The 25555-nt window shown below is 37.1% G+C and overlaps 1 protein-coding gene across 1 annotated transcript in view; it reads right to left on the bottom strand.

The window, feature by feature from the left end:
• LOC149309774 (3-hydroxyisobutyrate dehydrogenase, mitochondrial-like) overlaps positions 1-25555 on the bottom strand; it is an 86543-nt gene that overhangs the window by 21722 nt on the left and 39266 nt on the right. The window lies entirely within an intron of this gene.

Raw genomic sequence — 25555 nt, 5'->3', positions numbered from 1 at the left:
CTGTTACTAAACTATGCACTGTTCCTAGCCGTCAGCAGGATCAGGACACATTTTTGAGAACGAGCCACAGCAAATAAGATTGCAATGTGTCTTCAACCACATGTTTTCCATGCTCAAAATAAGAGGATATACTTATTCTTCTTTTTAATTGGAATATTTACATTTACATTTCAGATGGAAAGCAAAAAATTCAGTTTTTAAAAACTTGTGATTTTAGAGAATGAGTTTATTTGTGAAAACAATTTCTTGTGCCATACAGTTAAGAAGCTAGATGCAAAACTGTGAGCACTATTTATCCACTTCTACTAAAATAGTTGTAAATACCTGCAATGATCTGCTTTTGAATTGAATATATTCCGCTGTTTTCAATCTGTTTACAAATAAACAGTTCAAGTGGGATGCCATTATCCATGTTCTTACTACCTCTCTCACTAAAGTGCAGTAACTCAGTGCAGTAAAATATGGAGTGATTTCTGTGTGTGTGTGTGTGTGTGTGTGTGTGTGTGTGTGTGTGTATTGCATCAATACATGGAAGTAATAGCTTTTCCAAACCTAGTTAATTACAGTGCCTATGGCACCTCACCCTCAAAATAGTATAAACAGTTGTCATCAAACTAGAAACAGCAATGGTAAAGATCACATTAAACTCTTCAATAAAATAATCCATGTTAGTATTACCTTTTGTTAAAAAGTTGATAGATTTGTAAGCAATACAGATTGCTAAATAGGTCCACTGAGTCAATTATAGGTGTAACAATGAATGCTAACAATAGTTTGTGTCTGGTTATACTTTTGTCCAATCATTCTGTCATTAGCACATCCATTTCTGTTTGAAGTTGAGACAAATGTACTTAATTATAAAACAAACGAAAAGTTTCAGGAAGAAACTGTCTCAGAGAGAAAAATACTTTTTCTCCCATGTTTGTTAACCTGATATTACCTATGGACATGTGGGACTGAGGCCAGCCTCTATAAGGCCCAGTTCAGACAGTCCTTGAAATAACCTGATCTCTAGACATTGAGGATCATAAAGGGAATAACTAGCAATTCAATTGGGCCCAGAAACTCAGTTATAACTAGTGCACATGAAGCAGAATCATTCAACTATTTTGAACACGAAGACTGCAACTTCACTGCAAAATTAATGCAGTTTAACACCACTAACTTCTATGATTCAATGCCATGGAATTCTGGGATTTGTAGTTCTGTGAGATACTTAGCCTTTGCCAGAGAACTCTGGTGCCACAACAAACTACAAATCCCAGAATTCCATAGGGTGCACAGTTAAAGAATTGTCAAGCTGCATTAATCCTGCAGTGTGGCAGCAGGCATAGTTTCCCTAAGCAACCAAACATTGGCATTCTGCTCCAGCTGGAATCTCCAAACCATGTTTAAAGTCAGATGCATGTAAAGGGCACTTTGGTTAATCTAGTCTGGGTGTGACAAGGCATCAATGACTGTAGTAAGGTCTATCTTCTGCAGTTTGGGGGTAAAAGTGGTGAATGTGATGAAAGCTGTTAGAAGGCACCCCTCGCAATAAGGATCCTCATAGATAGTTTTATGTGCAGGAGACTCCCCAAGCTATGAATCTGGCTATTCAGCAATTCAGCAGAAGTCTCATGGAGCACCTGTCTCACACCTTTGCTCAGATCAGTACATTTCTTTACCGACTGTACTTCACAGTTAAGCAGTCTGTCGAGCAAATGCTCTCAGGTAATATTCAGCATTTGGGTGTCCTAGGAGAAGCATGAGAGCCAGTCTGGCATAGTGGCTGTGGCATTAGACTAGGATTCTAGGGACTAAGGTTCAAATCTTCACTCAGCCATGGAAACCCACTGGGTGACCTTAGGTTAGTCACTCTCTGTCAGCCTCAAAGAAAAGCAAAAGGGAATCCCCTTGGAACAAATCTTGCTAAGAAATCCCCAGGACAGGCTCATTTTAGGGTTGGCATTAAGTCAGAAATGACATCAAGTCACAAACACACAGAACAGAGTAATTCCAAATTGAGTCTTTGTTGATGCTGCTGTTGCTGCTTTTATGTTGGAGATAAGATGAGTTCTCCTTGAGCTCTCCTTGAGAAACTCTTTGACAATTAGCTCAAGAATTTTGGGTTTTCTGTGTATGTGGATTGGAAAAACTCTGAAAGATTTTCCAAGCCAATCTGCGAATTTAAATGTTGCCCCATTCTGCCATCCTCCCCAACACTCCACTTTCCTTAACTTATCTGGCAAGAAAATAGCATGGTGAAAGAGCAGCATGGGTTTGGAAAAGAAGTAAGACTTCTCTCTTCTCCCTACTCCACTGTTCCGTAGCAAGCCAGAAAAGATCCTCTTCTACTTCAAATGCGCCTCTTCTACTGAGGGGAGAATTCAGAGCCTCTGTGTACTTCTTTTCTGAACTTTGTCAACACCTCTGTTCTTTTTACCTTGAATAGCACCTTATAAAAAGCTACATATATAAAGTTCTACTTTAATTATCATTCTGGAACTCAAAAGGTAATTATCACAATCTTTTCACAAATCTCTTACAATAAACTTACTACATTACTACATGCTTGAACATAAATGTATTATTTGAACCAGAAACAACAAGGAAAAGGACACTGACACTTTAATTCTTTCCAATTTTACAATATCAAGTGAAAAAATTAAAAGTCTCTTCCCTTTGCTGGCAAAGTACTAGAGACACAGGAACTGTATGCTAACATTTGTCAAAACATACAATGTATGAGACACAAAGTCCACAACAGCTTTAAACAATAAGCTCATTACTACTACTTCTTATTAACTTATTAAATGTTTTGCTACAAAGCATGGATTATTTTAACAACTTGCACGGGGAAACCAAACTACCATTAAAAATAAAGAAAAAACACATAGTCTTGTATTTGAAGAACTTAATTTATATGTGCAATATATTAAAATTTTAACTTACAAATTAATAAACTCAGCTATGCAACCATTCATTTTATTTGATTTTAGATTAAATCAAATGTATGGAGAGATGTACTTCAAGTGTAAAATGAGCATGTTTCAGTAGGACACACCCTTTAAAAAAAAGCATTTGAAGTCCTTTCACTGAAGCCAGTAAATCACTTAATCTACTAAAATGCACTTAAATGTTTTAACTAGTCTGCCATCAAATGAGATAAAGAAGAGGGCCAAGGGGAGCAGGCTGCTATGTGAACCCTCTTTAAAATGCAATTGTTTTAATCATTTTCTACAGATGCAACCTCACAAGGGTCTGCTGTCACAGGGACCATTTACGACTTGTTATGGTGTCTCTATTGTTTACCAGCAGTGACATTCGTGCTAAAAAGGCGACAGCTGGGACAGAAAGCTGCTACTCAACAGAACAATATAATCCTGTGAAAAGTAATCAACAAATTTAAGGGTGTTAATTAACTTTACACTTTATCATGTTCAATTAGTTGCCCTTTCTAGAAAAAGATTGCCGTGAACAATCAGTTTAGAGCGTGCCATGTTTGATTTGTAAGTGATCACTGTTTTGGTTTCAGAGTCGATGTCAGCTGTTCTCTTGGGTTTTGGTGACACAGATGAATGGCTGTACACATGTTTCGGGGTGATCTGGTTTAACATAAAGTAGCACAACATAACCTCTTGTTAACGTATTGCTGGTTTCACCTAGAAAAAAAATCCAGCAGTATATGCATGTGTGTGGGCACACATACATGCATACACACACATGCATTTCCCCAAATAACAAGCAAGATGGCTATGCAGACAACAAAATAAAGTTTATCTTCTTCTGAAAAACAAGGAGACACTTAAATGAACCATTTTTTATCATTATTTCTCTTGGGAAAAAACCTTGTCTTTTAGGGGCACACTTGGATAATTTCCTCCCAGCAAGATTTCTGGTTCTACTGGATTATGCACTATGTGCAAGCACACCCTTTACATTTTGCCTAATGCACACTGCCTTTAATAACGGCAGCTAAAATAAATGTTCTGCAGCTGCTCTTAATGTGACAGGCACATCTATGAAACTACAATGAGACTTTTACATCCTGAAATATATTTATAACTTGCAGTGTTACAAAATTGGATTCATATATGATGACACTCTTATCTCTACCCATTCCTTTTACTACAAGTTTTCTGCTTCCAAATGGGACATAGCAAAACATAAGGAAGTGACAATATAAAATGCCCGTTAATGAAGAAAACGGCAATTTCCCAGCAACGATAAACAAAGAGCTCTTGATAAGATTATTTCTCACCTTCCTGATATATTCAGACTTTAAAGGAAACAAAAATCTACCTACCCCTGAGGTTTATACCAATACTGTGTAGGACATTAACATATCATGAAAAGCACTACAGCTAGTTACTCCAAGAGTTTAATAACCAGTGAGAAACAGTTAGAAAATATGTGAAGTCGAAGGCTTTCATGTTAGAAAACAATCCATTTAGAAAATAATTCATTTATTTCTACCATTACTGAAACTATATGCACAAAAGCAGCCAAAAAGTAGCTACCAATTCCATTTACAATTATTATTATTATACTTTATTTATATAGTGCTGTAGATTTACACAGCGCTGTACATACAGACAATAAAATCGATAAAAATGAAACCTGCCAATGGCGTACATTCTACAAAATACATATAAAACAATAGATAGTAATACAAGATAGAATTAGATAGAATAAGATGGCAACAGATTGAGAACAATAATATGCAATGCATACGGACAGCATGTGGTTATCACTGTTAACCAAATCCTTCTCCAAAATAAATAAGTTTTCAACTAGAAATTTTAATTTGCAGCACTAATAATAAATTAAGTAAATGTTAAGGAAGAAATTAGATAATAATTCCACAATAGCCAAAATGACAAAACAAAGCAGTAGAAACATTAGATTTCTGCAGAGTATCTGTAGGGGAAAAAAGGAATCGGTCGATAGATCTTTAAATTGGTAGCAAGAGCTGTTCTTCTACCCCAAGTTGGCAGCTGCTACATTTGCAGGCCTGGTTCATTATTTACCCATAATGACCATCAAGCTGCAGTCAAAGTCGGATCACAACAACTGTCAGCAGCTCTTTTAATTAGCCTTCTTTGAATTCAGATAAATATCACAATGGCCTCACTTCTGCTGAAAGAGCAAGTGAACACTGTAAAGGATGAGCTTTTCTGACTTTGGAACTATCCATATGGAGAGGAAGTCTAAAGAACTGTGCAATGCAAACATATTTAAAAATATACAGGTATAATAAAAAAGACAAGTGAAGACTACATTTTTTGCAAGGGGTCTCCAATTGTGCTTCAGAAAAGATTTGTGTGCCAGCCTTCTTTACTCTGGATTATTTTATTTTTTTAAAAAGCACAACACACTAACACACATTTCTACTTCTGTATTTATCATTATATATACTTTCAGTGTTCCTTGAGAAATGCATACTTTAAAACATTAATCCAGAATTAAAACAGATTAGCCCCTCATCTAATATAGCTCCTTTATTTTGTTAAACCTTTGGGATCATAATCTCCTATTGGATTACCAGGTCCCTGTCTTTGTACTCATGTCACGAGAATAATGATCTCCCTACCCAGTGGGAAAACGAAACATACCAAGATTGTGCCACCGCTGAGACCTACAGAAAACAAATATTTGCATAAAAGTATCACAGGGAGAAGAGGAATATCATGTGAGTGTGTGTGTGCATGGGTGCATTCACGAGATAAGCTGAACTGACAAATACTTCTGTTTAGGTCATGGCCATTATATATGCTGTACATTTCTCTATTGTAAATAAGCACGACTAAAATGTTTTCTATACATGGACAGTATTATTATTACCAACAACTCTGGTTGTTGTTGCCTATTGCCGGTTATGGATCAGCATCCCATCCATCCATCCTGACTGCCAAACAGTATATTGATGATTGACTTTTAAGTCAACAACTTACAATCAAAATGTATCCAAATGTTGCCAGAATCATGCAACTTTTCTTTATAGTAAAACAGTTGTGGGGGGGATTGTGACCCTCCAGATGTGCCTGTTCAAATTCCATTTCCCCTTATATTGCTAAGGTTGTTGCAAGTTGCAGTCCAACAACATCAGGAGGTCTATAAATATTCCGAGGTCCAATGCCCTAAATCCAATATGATTCATCACATTTGGGGGAAGCAAACAACAGTCACTTTGCTTTTTGCAGCAGTTATACAAGAAGCAAGTGAGGATGTGCCATCTCATCTCCTGATGCATTTACAAATAGGAGTCAGAGAAAATACTAGAAGTTTCAAAGGTGTGAAATGTACGTCCAGAGTCCATTTGTGGGGATGCATATAGGTTACTTTTGGCATTAAGGAGCGTTTCCTTTGCAGTTAGAAGCCTACTAATTTATGTGTTACTTATTTAATTCCAGTGTGATATCCTTCAGTATAGATTTCTCTTTTCTAAGTTTATGGGGGGACAAAAATATATAATCATAGTATGCTTTAAAAAAATCAGAGAATTGGTCCTGTAGTCATTGCAAATTGCTGCCTTGTTGCCTAGAAAATCAAGGCAGAAAAGAAACTTCCCATTCAAGGGAGGAAAGTGACCTGACCCACAGAGCACAATAATGAAAGGATTTATGTTTCAAAAGAAGGTGGTGAGTGGCCATAAGGATTAAAATGTTTGAACTTGGCCATGGACATGAGCGGGAGAAATACAAACAAACAATAAAATTGCAAAGGAAGTTAGATATAAGCTGATGCTGACAGAAAAGAAACTGAATATATGTAAGCAACTGTTTGGCCACTATGTCCAATTTTTAAAACATGAGTCAAAGAGAAATTCATCGGGCAACTTTAAAATATATTGTCCTATGTTTGCAAATTCCACAAATGCCAGAGGATTTATAGAAAACACACACTGTCAAGATACCATTGCATTTACAAAAATAATGCTAGATGATTAAGGATAGGAGAAAACAAGTTACTGTATAAAGTATTATCCTCTACAATGGTCACTTAATCTACTGCATTACCACTTGACGCTGAATTAGCTTTTAAGAATAACTGTATTTTTATTGATGTATTTTAATATGTATTTTATTACTGATGTAGAGTATGTGTTTTAGCAGACTGTAATCCCACCTCAATCCATCTGGGAGAGGCAGGAAAATAAAAATAAAATTATTATTATTATTATTATTATTATTATATTATTATTATTAATGGCAGAGAAATTATAGCAGTTGAAATGTTTCTGGGCAGGGCAAGAAAGGGCAATCCTACTGTGGCAGGAAATAGTATAAATTACAGTGACATCATAAAGGAAAAATCTGCCTGTCTAGCTTGAGATGCTCTCTTAACATGTAGATCTAGTTCATCCTCAATGTCAAAAGTCCATCCAAAAATAAGCACTCATATTCAAGTACCCACATTTATTGCTTTAGAGGTCAAATGATCTGATAACCAAAATCAGAACTGGAAAATAATGTACCATTCCAGAGGCTGGGGGGGGGGGGGCATCTCCACTGTGATCACAATGATGTTAAAGCTATTTCCCAGAAATAAAAAAGGATAGTGAGGGAAAGTGTTGTTGCCAATAAAAACCAACGTTTTCATAAACACATGCAGTGATCCAGAGACACTAAAGCAACAAGTGTACATGTTTAAGGATAATTTAAACATGTCTCCTCTCCTTTACCAAAGCATTCTCAACAACTGCTTTTAAAGGCTCACCAACATACAAAGTAGTTTAGGTACTCCGGCAAAAGAGCTGCTGAAAGTGAAATTCAACATGTTCCAGATCACATATAAGCATGTCACTTTGTTTCAGATAGACTCAGAAGACACAATACAGGGAAACACAAAGCTGGCAGCCAAGTGGCCAGAGAGAGCTGGCATGGCTCAGCAGCTTGAACGATTCTGGAGACCAGGGTTCAAATCTCCGCTCAGCCATGGAACCTCACTGGGTGACCTTGGGCAAGTCACATGCTCTCAGCCTCAGCGAAATGCAAAGGAAAACCATTTCTGATCTAATCTTGTCAAGAAAACCCTGTGATAGGGTCACCTTAGGGTCACCATAGGCCAGAAAAGACACAATTATTATTATTATTATTAGCTTTATTTATAAAGCGCCATAAATCTACATGGCGCTGTACAAAACCAAGTAAAATCAAGAATATAAAAGCCTGCACACAATAAGAACAACAAATGGCCACTGGCACTGTCCACTATAAATCTTTTTCTTGTAGCCACCTACTGTCTCTGCATATTTTAGCAAACTCCCAAGACAGGCAAGATCTCTCACCACAGGGCAGTTAAGAGAGATAACATCTACCCAGCCTTCTGTAACATGCTACTTTTGATGTAATAACACTCCTTAAGCAAATAATGCAAAGAAGTGCCATGCCACTAGTTTTCTGAGTACTACTTACTCATTACTTTATTGGCACTAGAAATACTTACTTGGGATCTTGGGATTTTGAGGAGATAGTTTCAAAGTTTAGGCCATTTTTTAAACTTTGAAGATTTGAAAAAAAAATGTAAAAAAGAAAAACAGGTTATTTAAATTACATATATGTGCTAACAGTAATAAATGACTGTGTGATGGGGTCCACTTATAACTTACATACAAAATAACTTTTTAAAAATAACTCTTCCAGCTCTTAATCCACTTCTTTTCCATTGTCCTTTGATATGATTTTATGGATGCAATCAATCATGCTTTGCACCAAGTTCTGGAGAAACTGAAAAAGCTACTGCTTCTAAGAATTGATTCATGGTGGAATTGATCCTTCTGATAAAATATTTCTATATGCCAGAGAACTGTGAGGTAGAGCTGGATCCAGAGCTTTGAAATGATTCTCTCCATTAGCCACTGCTTAATTCATGTTCCAAAACCTCTGCTTTTACCAGCTGCAAACCCTGGGAAAACTAGCTTTTGGATTACAGCTCTCAGTACTCCTCAACCGAAATGGCCACTGAAAGTTGTGTTTAAATGAAGCAGATTTTACAAAGCTCTGGCCAAATGATTTGGGGGGAAATTTGGATGAGAACTACAAATAATAGCTGGCTAATAAGATAAGAGGGTTATAAAAAGGCCCACATGTGCTGGTTATGAGCTGTTGTTCTTCTAGCATTAAACTACTATGCTATACGATATACTACTACTACTACTACAACTATATTATTATGAAAAAAGTACACAGTGTAGTGTATTTAAGAATCAAAGAGGTTCAGAGCAAAAAGATACGGTTATTATTTTATTTTAAAAAACCCTTTCAGAGTGTTATTTTTAGATATTACACCCGCAAAAGCAAAAACAAATTTGTATTTCTCATAAAGAGATAAAGGTCAATTTAGTGTGTCATTTCAGTTGGCAGTTATGAATCAATATCCTTAACTTGATAAGCTTTACTGACAGTTACTGTGTTGTATCTATAACAGTCAATACCCTTTTCGTGCAACAAAGTCTTCATGTATCACTTATCACATAGAAGACATGGTTGTGAGGATTGGCTGTCGATAACTTCTAAAAACTATGAAAAAATCCTAGAGTCCCATAATGACACCCCAATATTCAAAGGGCTACATCTTTTTACAAATCTCCTAAAACTAGTCCAAAGAAGCCCCAGGCTTAGGAGTAGGTGTTAGGAGAAGGTGTGCAAGACTTTTTAACAGAGTTGTGCCATTTAAGAGTACAACCACCAGTTGCTATGTCATCTACACAGCTAATTGACTTAATTATGAAATGAACCTACATGTTTGCTTTGGCCTGAGATGGGTAATGAGCAGATTTTCTGATTTTGTTGGATTGCAACTGCCATCTTCCCTTGCCAGCATAACTAACAGTGATGGGTTAAGAAAACAATAGTCCACCATTAGGAAGGCCACATTTTGCCCATCCTTGAATTAGAGCATTATCAACAAACCCAAAATCTAAGGACAGTCTAGAAAATCTGTGAACAGAATGTGAACAATACAGGTTTATTTATTAAAAATACCATCCTGCTTTTGGTTCTTAAAAGGCTATTTTATGTAGTGACTTTTCACATTTATAAAACAACAGCTGTAAAGAATCCAAGTTGTGTCTCAGTGTTGGAAATCACATATTTTGTTTTCCAGCCATTCTTCCTCGTATTTCTGTGTTTAATAGTCTACAGAAATCAAAATGTGCCTTTTAATTCCTTTGTCTGCATTTTATTTATTTATTTGATTGATTTGGATCACGTCTTTCTCCCAAAATGGGACTCAAAACAATGGTGGTAGGGTTGCCTTTTACTATAAGCTAAAACAAGAGGGTAACAAAGTTAATTATTTCCCATAATAAGTAATTATGATCAGATAAGAGAGTATTTCGTAATGACCTGCCCCTTATGATGGAAGACCTGCATCTCAAGAAATATAATAATACATGAGCATAACTCTGTATGCAAAGTATATAGAACTACTGCCTCAGTTAACTTGTCAGTGAATGATTAAATAGGAATTCATAATTAGAAAAGCTCACAGTGTAATTTATTAGCTTTTCTGACAGTTCTGGTTCATTAAAGGTTGATTACCAAAGACTGACCTCTAGTGGCACAGGAGTCTCCCATGCTAGCTTGTTTTTTTCCTCCCAGAGAGACAGAGACAAAAAAGGCAGAGAGAGAGCATGGAGCCATGATTTAACCTCAAAGACAGCTAACATGAAAAGTTAAATTTATATCTTCTCAGTGCAAAGATGAAAGTTGTTCCTGATTTCCAAAGCACACCTCAAATATCGGGTGGCTGAAGAACAGTGTGCATTTATGAAACTTAAGTTGTTTTCTTCTGTCTGAGAATAGCAATACATTACCTTGCACAAATCGAGAATATTTGTTTAGTTTGCAAGATTTAGGTTGCATTCCTATAAGTATCCATTTGGAAACAAAAGCTCAATAAACTCAATGGAACTTACCTCTGAATAGGCATAAATAGGACTGCATTGTTGAAGAATGATGGTGAACTAGGAGATATCTGTATGTAAGTTATCAAACTACACAGAGGAAAACAGGAGTTATAATTAAAAATATAACAACCGACTTGCAATCTCAAACTGCAACTCACACTGTTATAAAATTAAGAAGATATTTAGAATCTGACCTATGAACATAGAATTGAATCCAAAACTTTTGCAGAGAATAAGTAAATGTTCTTATTTCATTTCTTTTACATGCTACCATGGCAGCTTCTTGAACTAAAAACACAGCTCTAATGCCTTTGTAATGCATATGAACAATATTGTACTCATACTGGCAAACACTTTAATGGTAGGGTTAAAGATGGGGAGATGGAAAGAAAAGTATCTGTCTATTTTGCATGCTAACAGAGTGACATGTAAAAGTTCCAGTTGTTTGTGCTGATGATTTAATATAGTGGCTGAATAATGAGCTGTGTTTCTCGCAGCAAGTGAATCACCATTTAATGCTATTATCATTAGTTCATGACCCACTCGCACAAAATGTCAACCTGATTAATCTCATTTCAACATAGCTGACCTCAGAGAAAGAAACTGACCCTGCTGTCCAAATACTGTTATTAATGGTTTTATCTGCTTTCATTTTTTGCTGGTAGCTTTAATACATTTATACTATAAAGCATAAAAACTAGTAGAGAAAATACATTTTTAAAAATCTACAGCTTTTTCTTTGGATTTCCCTTTAAAATCTCTGAAGATGAAACACAGTATATTTTAGATTTGGTACAATTATTTTAGAGTTCAGACTCGTACAAAAAAGCTGAAATTAAATGCATGTTTGATAAAGAAGTATTGAAGAGGGGGGCAATTAAGAAGTATTGAAGAGGGGGGGCAATTAAGAGTATAGCTACAGGCTTATTGTTTTATACAACTGATATTTTCAGGACATGCTAAGAACTAGTCAGTTGAAGAGAAACAAATGTGTAGCACTTTGACATCACACCAAAACATTAACAATTCCTTTCCATTAGTGATATTCCACATGGAAATTATTAAACGAATTCACAAATTTCTGGGAAGGGACAAGTAATTTTTGTAGGGATTTTGACATCTCTGAAGACATGGCATTTTCTCACTAGGATAATCTAGTGCTCCCTTCAGCAAACAGATTTATAACAGTGCAATGTAGACTGTATTTGCACCAATGTTACAGGTACTGACTGATTGGTTAGTGACTATGCCAATGCAATCTTCCTTCTATCCCAGCAGGATCATGTGGTCATTTTAAAGAAAAATCTACATTCTTTGGCTATTTTAAAAATATAAATTACTTTGCCAATGCATGTACCTTGCTGCTTCGCATTCTGACCCTTTGCCACAGTCCTTTTTTCTCTGTTTCCTGGAGTACGTACATTCTTCTTTCAACTATTGGATATCTATCAAAAATCTGTTTAAAGAATAAATGTGCCAAATGAATTTATCTGTCTATCCTCCTTTGAATTACATGGGGAAAAATAGATTATAGCATCACTGATACTGAATGAGGAAGGACAATGGAAAATGCACCTGCTCTACATGTAGAAAAGGCCATGCTGTGATACCAAGGAAAGTCATTGCCAGTCAGTTTAGTTTGCATTATCCCTCTAGGAGACCTTGAAGGACCATACCTCTCAACTGCAGCTGCTCCCATAATAAAAAATGGAAACCAAAGTTTGCATCCATACAACCTCTAGGGCAGCGGTTCCCAACCTGTGCTCTGAGGAGCCCTTAGGACTGTATGCACTTCCCAGGTGATCTGCGGCCAATCTAGGAAAATATAACACTACTCCTAAACACCATTAACCTGTAAGACATAGGATGGGCCTCTTAGGGGCTCTGCCATAGAAAATGATTCTAAAAAGGGCTCCATGAGTCAAAAAGGTTGGGAACCCCTGCTCTAGGGGATATGTGGGCATTTTCACCATATTTTGGGTCCTTTCTGGGCTATTTTAGGGTCAGGAGAGGACTTTTTTCCTGTTGCTTGGCCTCTCTGGCCAAGGGGAAGCTACAAAAATTATTATTTTATTTTTATTAACATTTATTTATAGAGTACTGTAAAGTTCGCACAGTGCTTTACATAGTAAGGGTCAAATAAAATAAGGGAGTGGGGAGACTAAAAACCTGCCAAGTGGCATACAATCTAAAACAACTACATTACATGATTAAAATATCTCTAAAATAATACTAACTAGCATACAATAAAGACAAAGTAATGTGGTGGAAATGCACTCCTTGTGCCGTAGTGGCCATTTAAAAATAAAGTTAAAAAATATTTTATTAAAAATGGACGTAGTGGCCATTTTCAGACAACAATTTTCAGGTGACATTGGCCCCATACAGACAGGCCAAAATAAAGCTGCTTCGAGTCACTTTGGAGGTATGTTGTTTAAATGATGAATGCATCCTAAGAGTCTGGAAGCTGTGCCAAAGCTGCGGTCCAGTCCTTAAGACTGGATCATGGCTTTGGTGCAGCATCCGGACTCTTAGAACGCATGCATCATTTAAACGGTATGTCTCCAAAGTGACCTGAAGCAGCTTTATTTTGGCCTGTCTGTTCGGGCCCTTAGTGTCCTAGAAATAACTTAATACTAATAAATGTTGTTATTATCATAGTTGTTGCTGCTGCTATTATTATTATCATCATCATCATTTTCTTCTTACCTCTGGTTTAACTCAATATAATAATGCCACTATATAGATATATGCTTCCATGAAAGCATGGCAGACTTACAGTCTAAAATTCAGACCTTCTGTTCAACCAAGTATAATTACTCCCTCAAAAGATATAAGGCCCAAGATTACATTTCAAGAGAGCTATGAAAATTATTTGCTATGACTCCTAAAAGAAAGGTTTTGTAGCCTATATTGCTCATTTGGGAAGTGAATACAAAGAGCTACAATAAAAGTAAGACTGAAGGGAAAAGGGTACAAAGATGAGGAAAATAATCAATTTACACTTATTTTAATAGGAAATAATAGCATTTTAATAATAGCTTTAGACAGCCTTTCCTGACTAGTCTTTTATTAAAACCACCAAATAAAATATTGGAAAGGCACAAAGAGACAACGTGCTTGACTCTTTCACCAATGATACTTTCTGTGGCTTCAGTATGTACAGTATGTGCCTTCATGTTTTCTGTTGAACTATGGCAACCCCCATGACTTTCACAGGGTTTTCTCAGGCAAGAAATACTCAGAGGTAGTTATGCCAGTTTCTTCCTCTGAACTATAGCCTATAGTATAGTTAATCATAAATTAGATGATATAACCAGGTTGTAAATGTATTTACTGTGTTCTTACCTTCTTTTTTCTTGATTGAAACAGATCAACAATCCATAAAATTAAGCATGGCTGGTTATTATTGACTGGAAAGAAGATTTTGCTTCAAATATTAGGTACAAAGACAGGAGCAACTTTTCAACAAACACCCAAAATGCTCTACAACTTCACCAGGAAGTGTGCATGTGAGGTCCATACTAGAATCTTAGGGTACTTTTACCCTTTCTGCCTATGAAGGCAAGAATGGTGGCTAACCAGGGAAGTGTACATGTACTTTTGAGAAGGTGAAATCTGTATACCTCAGGCTGCCAATTGATAGTGCAAAGGAGGGGGGAACTATTGGATCAATAGAACTTACACGTGTTGATTTATTAAGTTCCCACTGATTCAGTGAATCTACACCACAGTAATTGAGATTAATAACTGGATTTACTTTTTAACTTGGAGCAGGGACAAAAAGCATTTACCAAAAGCCTGAAAAATGTACAATCACAATATATAAAGTATGTTCCAAAAGTTCTTCAAGATGTGTCTCAGATGGGTGGAGAATAAGGACAGCTTTTATATTATACAAAAAACCAAATGTGAAATAGTTTTATTGCCTATACTGTAAATTGTAGAACAAATCTAGTGAGCATGAGAGAAAATATTGAAGAATCAGTCTAAAAGACTGATATGAGGAATGAAAAAGTATTATCTAGTATGTAACTCAAAACAAAACAGTGGTGAGTATTCTATGCAACACTCTCCCTTACATAAACAAAACAATGTAAGGATTCAAAAATTCTGAGCCCCAAGTAAAAACTACACAGATTTATTGGTCTTTCGAACAGTGATTTATACCTGCTGACAAACTACTTCCATGGGTTGAACCGGGAGGTAACAATCTCTATTTCCTGCTGCAATTTCTGGGCACCCCCCTCCAAACCACCTCTAAACTCTCTGAAGCTGGGGTAGGAAATCCTCTGGAGCTTTCAATATTCAGGTGGCAAGTATCAATCCAGCATGATACTGGATCCAGGTAAGGCTTCCAAAGAGATATGTGGGTAGAAAAAATTCCAAAGTCCAAAACAGAAAATCTTCTGGAAAATGTTATAGTTTTTTTGTGGAATATTTTCGACACCATGTAGATTTGTGCTGTACAAGCGCTTTAAGAGGGGGTGGTGAAAAAGAAGAGTAGTCAGTAGTCAGTTAAATTTATCCACAGTTGTCTGGCATGTTGTACCACAATCAGTGATGTTAGATGGGCTAAATATAGAACACGAAGTTCTAGTTGTTCTTCTAAGGAGACAAACAAAGACAAATTCTAGTGCTCAGAGGAAGAGACTAGCAAATTAAGCACTGCTATACAGTATTTATTTTTATTTTGTTCATATGTCACCTTTCTCCCGAAATGGGTCCAAGGCAGCTCACAGAAGGAATACTTGCTTCTATTTCACAAAAACACTGGCTTTTCAATCACAAGTAGCAGTAATCAAGAAAAAATGTGCTAAGTTGCCTATGCCCACAGACTCCAGTGAAATAGCATATTAAATTAGTTGTACTGAAAACAGTTTACCCAGCTTGTAATGGAACAGATAAGTAGTTCAGAGACTGGGTGAATATGTAGAAGGTACTACAGTGACGCCTCAGTGAAAGAAAGTTACAACCCTTTAGGTGTGCATATGGAAAATCGGATAGGCAATTTGTGAATGCAGAAGCCAAAGAACTGACATTGTAGATGCACAACAAGGAATACATGACACCAAGCCAGCCAGCCAGCCACCCACACTGATCTCTCAAAAATCACTTAGATCTGAGAGATGATAAGGTGGTGTCTTGTACAATCAATGCTTGGCTCTAGAGTTTTTGCAAACTAGGAGGGGTATGGGAAACCTCTCACAAGCAATCCACCTCCCCCCCCCCAAAAAAAAAAACAAAACCAAAAAGAAAAATTCCATCCCACCACACTCTACATATCTTCAGAGGATGCTTAAGTTGGATATGGTTTAATTTTATACAACGTGTCTATTATGGCAGAAGCAGCACAACAGCCTGAAGTCACTGACTCTCACATCTTGTACTGCAAAGACCCCTCAAAGTGAACCTCCCCTATAAATTATTATTTCTTTCATTGCACACCATAGATGGTGAATAAAAGAGGAAATATTATTTCCTGCTTACGATTTCCAAAAAGCAGCAAAGAAACTAGAATGTCATACCGTAATCTGCCTAGCGAAACCATATGCCACAGGCATGAAGTGACTCTAAGACTTTTCTAATTGTTTTATATGTTCCCTATAAAAATACTTAAGATCTTTTCAGAATGTTAGAAAAGAACACCAATTTCAATTTTTATGGGCCTTTAAAAATCTTTTGAGTCAATGGGAAAAAAAGCTTTACAGATGCTGTTAGTAAAAAGGCTTCAATCAAATCTTTTAAAATGATATGATTGAAAAGTAGATTTAAAGGTTTTAAAAAGTGTCTGGAATGAAAATTAAAAGAAATGGAGTCTGACCTGCCTATAGATTCTGGTGCTCTGAGAACTATGAAATTATGTTCTCTGCTATCGTAACACTGAGCTTGGATTTTCAAAATGCAAAGCAAGACATGCTACACACAAATTAACAGAAATTGCTTTTAAAATTAATCTATTACTATACTACTCAAGCTGAAAATATCAAGCTACAGTATACACACATACACACACATTGGTATTTATATCAGTCAGCTGTAATAAAAACAAAAGGCATCTCTTTGGCTTCCTTATGTTGTACAGCTTAGGGTTTTCTAACAGCAATTTTGCAATAGAAAAGAAACTAAAAACTACTGGTGCATATATAATTCCAAATGGAAGAGGATTATAGGTAAAATTTATGGAAGTTTATGTAGTTTAGGCAACATTTTAAAAGTTAATCATAAAGATAAATGGGTTGAAAGTACTTAACTTCCATTTGGAAGTTGATGAATGCAATGGGATAATAATTTATGCAAGCAGCAGTCCTATTACCTGTAATATGATAGAGAAGTGGTATAAATTTTTTACTTTGATGGAACCTATTATACTACTTTCACATTACCACCTAATAAGCAGTTTTAGAGAAAATGCAATGCATGAGAAAATGGTGAAGATATAATTTAGCCTGTCTCACAGTATAAATATACTGACAGAGTATATTAACTAAAAGTGAAAAAATTATATGTATCAAGAATATTGAACACTCCTTCTGAGAATATGTTTTAGGACTACCTAATATAGGTATTTCAGATACCAACACAAGCCTGTAATATATTTTTTCTCCTAGGAATAGATACTGCAGCTATAAGGGTACTGAGTGGTACTGGTAGGACTTACTGGTTGTTGAAACTGTTAATGAAATAAGTTTTTTTAAAAAAATTCAAAACAGATACAGTGCCATTATAAAAAATGTGTTTAGCTCCTCTTAAATATCAAAATATTAAAGTTGTCATAAAGAATGAAGAGTTCTGGAATTTTTGTAAAAGCCGACACGCTAGATAGTAAATAATAATGATGCAGATACTTCTTTATTTGCTAAATGATTCTCGCTTTAGAAAAAGGAGAGATCTATGAGGCTGTGTACACACACTAAAAACTAATGTAACTACTACCCTTACGTTATGTGGTCAGCATAAACAGATAACAGATATACTACTATATGATTCTGTGTAAGAAGCAGTGTGGTGTAATTGACTGTTGGACTAGGACACTGGGAGACCAGAGATTGAATCCCCAGTTGGGCATGGAAACCCACGGGGCAACCTTGGGCACGTCACACTCCCTGTGTTTCGGGGGAAGGTGAGAACAAACCCCCTTTGAACAAATTCTGCCAAGAAAACCCTGTTACAGGTTCACCATAGGTTTGCTATAAGTTAGAACTTACTTGAAGGCACACAACAACAAAGCGCCATGCATAGGGATATATTGGCCACTGATGTTTTGGCCTACAACTCCCATATGCCCCAGAAAGGTGGATTAAGAGTACTGTAGTAGAAAACATCTGGAAGGACAAAGGTTCTGCTCTATGAATTTCTGCACAAATGTGAGTGCAGGGATCAGGTTCTCCTGCCTTCCCCAATCCCAGGGAAGCAAGAACTTTGTAATCTGAACTCAGAACAAATATATAGGACACCTCTGTTTTACACGCTGTTTGGTGATAAAAAAAATAGGAAGAACATTTGGAAGCTCTCTTTGCATCTGGAATTCATATGAATGGATTTCAAATTTGGGTTTTAAAACTACTAATATTCTGTTGAAGTGATGATTCCTTATAAACTATGTGAAACAGAATACAGAGATTCAGGGTACTGCTAACTATACAGTACAGTCAAAACCTGGAAATCACACATTCCCATATACGATATATTATACAGATCTTATTGAGACTAGCTGTACCCTGAAGTAATTATTTGTGTGTTCAGCGGTTCCTCCCCTTATGTGGGGAATCCATTCCAGATCCCCCCGCGTAATGGGAAATCCACGTATGTTCACACCCCATTGAAAACAATGGGGCATGTGTTCGCAACTCAGAGCAGCGCATGCACCATTGCTTTAATTGCAATGCGGCATCCACATAAACTGGGTTAAAGTAAATACTGTAACTTTGATTAAAAAAAAGAAGGAACCATCTTCTTCTCTTGAGTAGAGTGGAGAAAGGTGAGAGCTTCATTTGTCCCAGGAGAACCTAAAAGAAACACGAAGCCCTTCTCCTCTGTGTCACGGCAATACTTCTGACCTTTCTGAATGCCTAGGTGGGAAATTGTGGCAGTGGTGTCTCTCTGACATGTTCTTCAAAGGAGCATCAAGAGAGTTCAGGAGGTCAGTGCTTCTTTTAGCTTCTCCTGGGATGGACTAAGCTCTTGCCTTTCAACATTCTATTCAGAGAAGGGGATTCCAGTGATGTTATTCCAATGATGAAGAATTGTACTTTGATAGGTTTTGAATAAAACATTTGTCTGTGAATCTCAGCTTTTGGGGGTTAAAATCAGTCAAAATTTTCACATCAAAGTTAAAGGCTTCAATAGCAATAACAAGTATATTTCTATACCGTGGTTGCACTAAGAGGTTTACAAAGTCTAAGCTAATTGCCCCCAACAAGCTGGGTACTCATTTTAGTGACCTACAGAAGGATGCAAGCTGAGTTGACCTGGAGCCCCTGGCTAGTACTGAACTCACAACTTTATGGTTTGTGAGTGAGTGGCTGAAGTACAGGCATTTACCCACAGCACCACCAGGGCTCCTATCACTACTAACAGGCACCATTTTCTTTGCTTTGTCTTTACAACCTTTTAAGCATGTGCAAGTTTTCTTAGCCCCATCTGTGCCTGGTCACCCACCATTTACTGCAGCACCCTCCTTATCCATCAGTCCTTTACATTGAGCACAAGCAGTTATCCCTGCTGGAATCTTCAATTTCTTTAGCATTGTTTTTCTTTGCTGTGTCCTTTATATCCTTTGTTACAGGCCCTTATTTTTACCCTCTGCTTACCCACAGGACATAACCAAATCTATAATTTTGGTCCCAAAACCTGCCCCTAAATGTACAGTATACATGAGTTCAACTTACATATGCATATATACAGCATTCAAAATGTATGCATGTTTCTGATATATGTATACTTCTGTTCACTAAAGTGCACATATCTGCATTTTTAAAATCAAATCACCATGGTTCTGAATACAGATCTTATGCAAAACTGTATCATGGATTCTGGAATGTGAGAATTCCATGGGGCAATATTTTCATCTTTTTGAAAGACTCAGGAGAGATTAAAATGGATATTTCTATAGGACTATTTCTTTCCCATCCATATCTTAAAGTTGCTTCTCAAATATTTTTTGGCATAACTGCCAAATGGCTGACAAAACTGGAAGATATCTAGACTACAAGTGGAAAATGCAACAACACATTATAAGGTGGCCTGCTGAAGTTCAAGAAAGCACTCCATGTCTTCTCCATTCCCACCATTTCTCCCACCCAACCATCAGTCAGCATTTTGTTGCCACTGAGCATTCTCAGTCCTAATTAAGATGTTTTTGGTCTTCTCCTCAAAGTTGATCCCACTCCATAAAGGATATACTGTTTTCTTGCCCTTTCTTGCATCCTTAAGCCTGTCTGAATGCTCTTCCTTATGTCTCTTATGTCTGGACAGCATAGTTTTAGAACCAAGATTCTGACCTATCTTGATCAGAAAATTAAGACTGCTATGGTTTCTAAGTGTCCTCTCCAGACACATGTAGAACCATGTATGCATTCTGACACAGAAGCATAGATTAAATGAGATCTCGTGTTCTTTGTAAATTGAAAGACATAAGCCTGTTAGTCTGGATCAGTATGCCAAGGGATCTTGTAGCATCTTTGAGACTAACTGGGAGGGAAAAAAGAAGTTGGTAGCACAAGCTTCCGTATCCTTTGTAGTAAAGGTTTATGCTCAGGAATACAGTAGTTATTTACCAGAAATAAACATACTGAAAAATTTCTCTGAGGAATTTGTAATAGGTAATGCAGATATTATCAGATGAATTCTACCATGGAATTAATTGCCTCTTAAACAATTCTATGCATATTTAAACATACACCTCATAAAATCAAATGAACATAGTAAAAATACATACAACAGTACAGGAAAATTGGCTCTGGAGCGTGCACATTGTGTCTCTAAATCCAGGGCTGCTGAACTTAGCAAGCAGAGAATGGACAGGAGTAGCAGGGCTGAGCTACACGTTTAGAGGTTACTATCAGGGTTAGAGGTAAGCAAACTGAGGTTCTAAGGTTTCTGGGAGAAAAAGAGACATAAGAAGAAGGAAAATTACAATAATGTAAGAAGAAAAAAGTTCTGCCATGGTTTATCTCTCTCTGTGTATGCGCCTGCAAATCGCCTGTGGACTTATGGTGACTTGATGAATTATCTTATGGTTTTCTTAGGCAAGGAATACTCAGAGGTGGTTTGCCAGTTCCTTCCTCTGAAAATATAGCCTACAGCACCTGGCATTTGTTGGTGGTTCTCCCATCCAGGTACTAATTATGGTGATCCTGCTTAGTTTCCAAGATCAGATGGGATCTGGTGGCTTTAGAGTATTTAGGCACTCCCATGCATACTTTATGGAAAGGAGCCATAGAAACGATGGTGTTACAGGTCTCCACTCTAGTAAAAGGAAGGGCACACAATGCCAAAATGGGTTCTCTGGGAAGGAAGATTAATAAAACCCTCTCTATTCACACCCAGATTCTATACAAAGTGTAGCAAGTATCAATAGCAAGAGCAGCAAGAGCAGCTTTATTTATATACCACTTCATACCACCTATGCAGTCTCTAAGAGGTTTATCACTGTAAGCTGATTACCCCCAACAAGCTGGGTACACATTTTAGCGGCCGTGGAAGGATGCTCAGCTGAGTCGACCGTGAGCCCCTGCCTGGGATTGAACTCACAACCTTGTGATTAGTGAGTGAGTGGCTGCACTACAGGCATTTAACTACTGTGCCACCAGGGCTCCTGATTGACCAGTAAGCAAAGATATTTCAAAGTGATTTAGGAGAGGCAGCTATCTATTCAGAGTAATCAAGAACAGGAGCAACATGAGAAGGACACTAATTCTATACAGTTTAACAACAGTAATTTAGTAAGTTTTTACCTCTCTGTCTTTTATCTATATACAGTAGGCCCTCCACATTTGCTGGGGTTTGGGGTGCAGGACTCCCATATGAGTGGAAAAGCCACAAAATTGTAAGCCTGAGGGCAGGGAACCGTCTAACTAAAAGATTGTGTATACAGCCCTGTGTAAATTTATAGCGCTTTATAAATAAAGGTTAATAATAATAATAATAAACAGTTGGGTTTTTTTTACTTCACAACACTCCTTTCTAGGAATCTCTAGGTCCTCCAGTGCAATTCTATGATCAATATCTGCCAGAAGTGGACCACAAAATCATGCTAGGGGACCTAAAATGCCTAGAAAAGTGTTTTCTCTAGGAATCTCTAGGTCTTCCAGCATGACTCTATGATTAACCTTTGGCTCAGGTCCAAAACACAACAGAGAAGAAATCCAGGTTAATGTCACTTTCACTACCCTTGCTGCATGCTAGGGAATTCTGGCAACTGTTGTTTTGCGAGACATTTAGTCTTCTCTGTCAGAGAGTTCTAGTGCCCCAATAAGCTACAATTCTCAGGATTCCCTAGCACTGAGCTATCAGTTAAAGCGGTCTCAAACTGGATGATTTCTGCAGTGTATTTTGGAACAGTTGGAGAACCTAGAGAAAACATATTAATATATTAAGTCGAAGGCTTTCATGGCTGGCATCCAGTTTTTTTGTGGACTTTTTGCCAGCATCTGTGGCTGGCACATTCAGAGAATGTTCATTTCCTGGCTAATCTTCACATTCTCTGAAGATGCCAGCCACAGATGCTGGAGAAACGTCAGGAATAAATTCTTCTAGAACATGGCCACATTGCCTGAAAAACCCACAAAAAAACTATATTTAATATATGTATTATTTACATATTAATCATATTAATTAAGCCACAAAAGTCAAAGCCACTCTAAGTTGGCTTAGAGTCCTGTAGTTGAAGGGTGGAGAAAGAGAAGCCGTGTTTAGTAGGAATATGTGGTGGGATAAGTTATGTTTGATATGTTGGCTATAATTTAAAATGATTTAAGCGGTGATAGTAATGTATTATTATAATTAGATACCAAGTGGGGTACACAGCTGGGTTGAGTTATAGAGGATTTAGTATTCATGGTTAATAATAAATAGATATTAAGAGTTTGTATTGATAAGGATGATTATGATGAACAGATGAGTAGCTGAGGAAGTAGGAAAGATGATTGTATCGAAATAACATTTGTGTTGTGTTGTATATTTTTTGTATTTTTATGTTTTATAATAAAATTATTAAAAAAAAAAAAAGTCAAAGCCACAAATGCAGAGAGCTGTATTTTAAATCTGCAATCATAATAATGAGAAGGAAGAGTAAGAACTGGAGGAGGAGGAGGAAGAGGATTTGATAAAATTTATGGTGTACTGACCTGAAATGAGGGAACCAAATGGTATATCAAAACAAAGATACTTGGGGGACTGTTTATTTGTTTGACAATGACTAAAGCAAGTTCAGTAAGGATATACTCTTATCTTAAAGCAAGCAAAAAGAGAGTAGTTGCCAAGGATAAGCAACTATTTCAACAGAGTGGATTCCTCTATCCAAAGTAAGTTAAGCTCTTCTTTTACACCTGGAGGTGGTAGACCTTTGTCAGCTGTGAAATATTTGGGGGGTATCCAGCTCCCTGGCTAGACATATGCATACACATTTCCTCATTAAAATGTTCTCAGTGACTGAAATGCCCATTTTAGCATGGCTAATTAGCCAGGAAATGAATGCCCATCCATTCCTACCCAGTTTCCCAAAGTGGTCAACCAGAAGCCCAGAAGTAGGACATGAGGGCAATAGATTCTTCCAGAGGTTGTTCCCCAGTAATTGTTTTGAGAGGCATGTAGCCAGACTGACTAGTAGCCACTGATGGGAAACAGTAGGAGTATAGAAAACAAGCCTTATGAAGAAAAGGTAAAGCAATTGGTTATGTTTAAGATGATAAACCTCAGATAGAATAACATTTTTAAATACTTGAAGTTATTATAACAGCATATATTATGCACAACCCAACTGAATCCCAGTCCTTCTCTCCTTCTTCCCCAACAGCAACATCTCCTAACTGTTATCTTTCAGATCATTTCACAGCACTGCCCCCTGCAATCAGTTGCTGTCTATTTTCCATCATCCTTCTCTACTATTGTTATAAGAAGTGGAAGTTTTAGGATGACAGCTGTTTTGTGCAAACTTAAACTTCCTACACAAGTATTATTTTTGTACAGGAAATCACACTCATACTAAGTTTAGCTATCTGTTTATGCTGTTGTCAAGGGTTCCCTTAAACTCAGAGTGTACAGACTTCAAGCTTGGGGGAGTATTCCATTTTAGCAGAATACCAAGATCCACCAGCCTGAGACAGAAACAAAGGACACAGATATCAAATTAACACAAAAATGGAGATCAGAATGTTGGTCCATAAGAACAACAAAAATCCAAGAATTAAGCGACAGGATTCAGCCATGAAGTCTGCAATCAAATTACATCCCAAGATGGAGAGTGCAGGCTTGAAGAATCACTAGGTATACAAGTATCATGTTACATTTAGCATTGTGGCTCTCCATCTCTGGAAATGCAAAGCTGGTTATGGATGAGAGATGTGCCTCTCACCTTAGATGAAACACACAGAAACCTAATTAGGAAGAAAAGTGTGGCCATCTTAAATGCACAAGGGTCAATCACTTACACAGACATGTCAATATTTAAACAGTAGTTGCTCCCCTTATTGGCAACCATAATTAGTTTTATTTATCTTTTAAAAAGTCTCTACAGTATTCTTCATCATCATAAGGGGAAAGCTAAAATGCTGCAGTGTTTATAATTTATTTATTTATTTTAAAAAAATCTAACTAAATTCCCTTGCTTAAGTTTGAAAAACCTACACGGATAAAAGTAGCATTATAGTGGAGAAAGGGCTTTTCATAAAACCTAGTGAAAAGCCAGTGTGTACATATATAAAGAGGCTTCATTATCTTTGTTCAAGAACTGGAAGCATTTTTGGAAGTTATAGTGTCTCTGCAATAAAGCTGTGTTCACCTAACAGAAGCAGATTTCCAAACCTTTAGGCAAATCTCAGAAGTTACTTGTTATATTTTCTGCCAGTAGTCCCTGTAGGTCCAGTAGGCTGACAAGCAATATGAAAACTGATAACAGGGACATAGGCTGTCGGAAGCCACCAGCTGGCCTGCCAGGACTTTGCAATTGCACAGGGCAGCTGACAACCCGGGCATTGTTGACCATGCTGAGCTACGTGCCACCCAGCTGCTGTGTGGTCACATCCATCTGGAGATCTCCAGCCAGACAAATCTCTACGCCTGTCAGATCTTTTCAGCAAGCCTTGTTATGCAAATTCAATTACTCAAGTGTACCCCATTACTGCTGGCTAACTGCTCCTTCAACCAATCTCACACTGACAGTCAGCTCACATTTTTACTTACTATAAGTACCTCATTTATTCCTGCTTAACTCTTCACTAGTATCATTAATTCAGAACAGGACAGTCAAAGGCCACAGCTCTGTAACTCGTCTGCAGTGAAAAATCATTTTTAGGAGAAATAACTTGAGGAAAAAATTACCACTACCTTATAGAATTACATGTAGTCTTCCGGGGGCATTTGTATCCACGCAATCTTCAAGATTACTTTTATTGTTTTTTTAAAAAAACTCTGTGCTTAAGACACATATGAAGAACCAGG

This window comes from Sceloporus occidentalis, unplaced genomic scaffold (genome assembly GCF_023333645.1).
Source record: "Sceloporus occidentalis isolate IW3139 unplaced genomic scaffold, rSceOcc1.0.p SCAF_7, whole genome shotgun sequence".
NCBI classification, from domain to species: Eukaryota; Metazoa; Chordata; class Lepidosauria; order Squamata; family Phrynosomatidae; genus Sceloporus; species Sceloporus occidentalis.
Note: the sequence above shows the minus strand (reverse complement) of the source record. Positions and strands in the feature narration are given on the sequence as shown.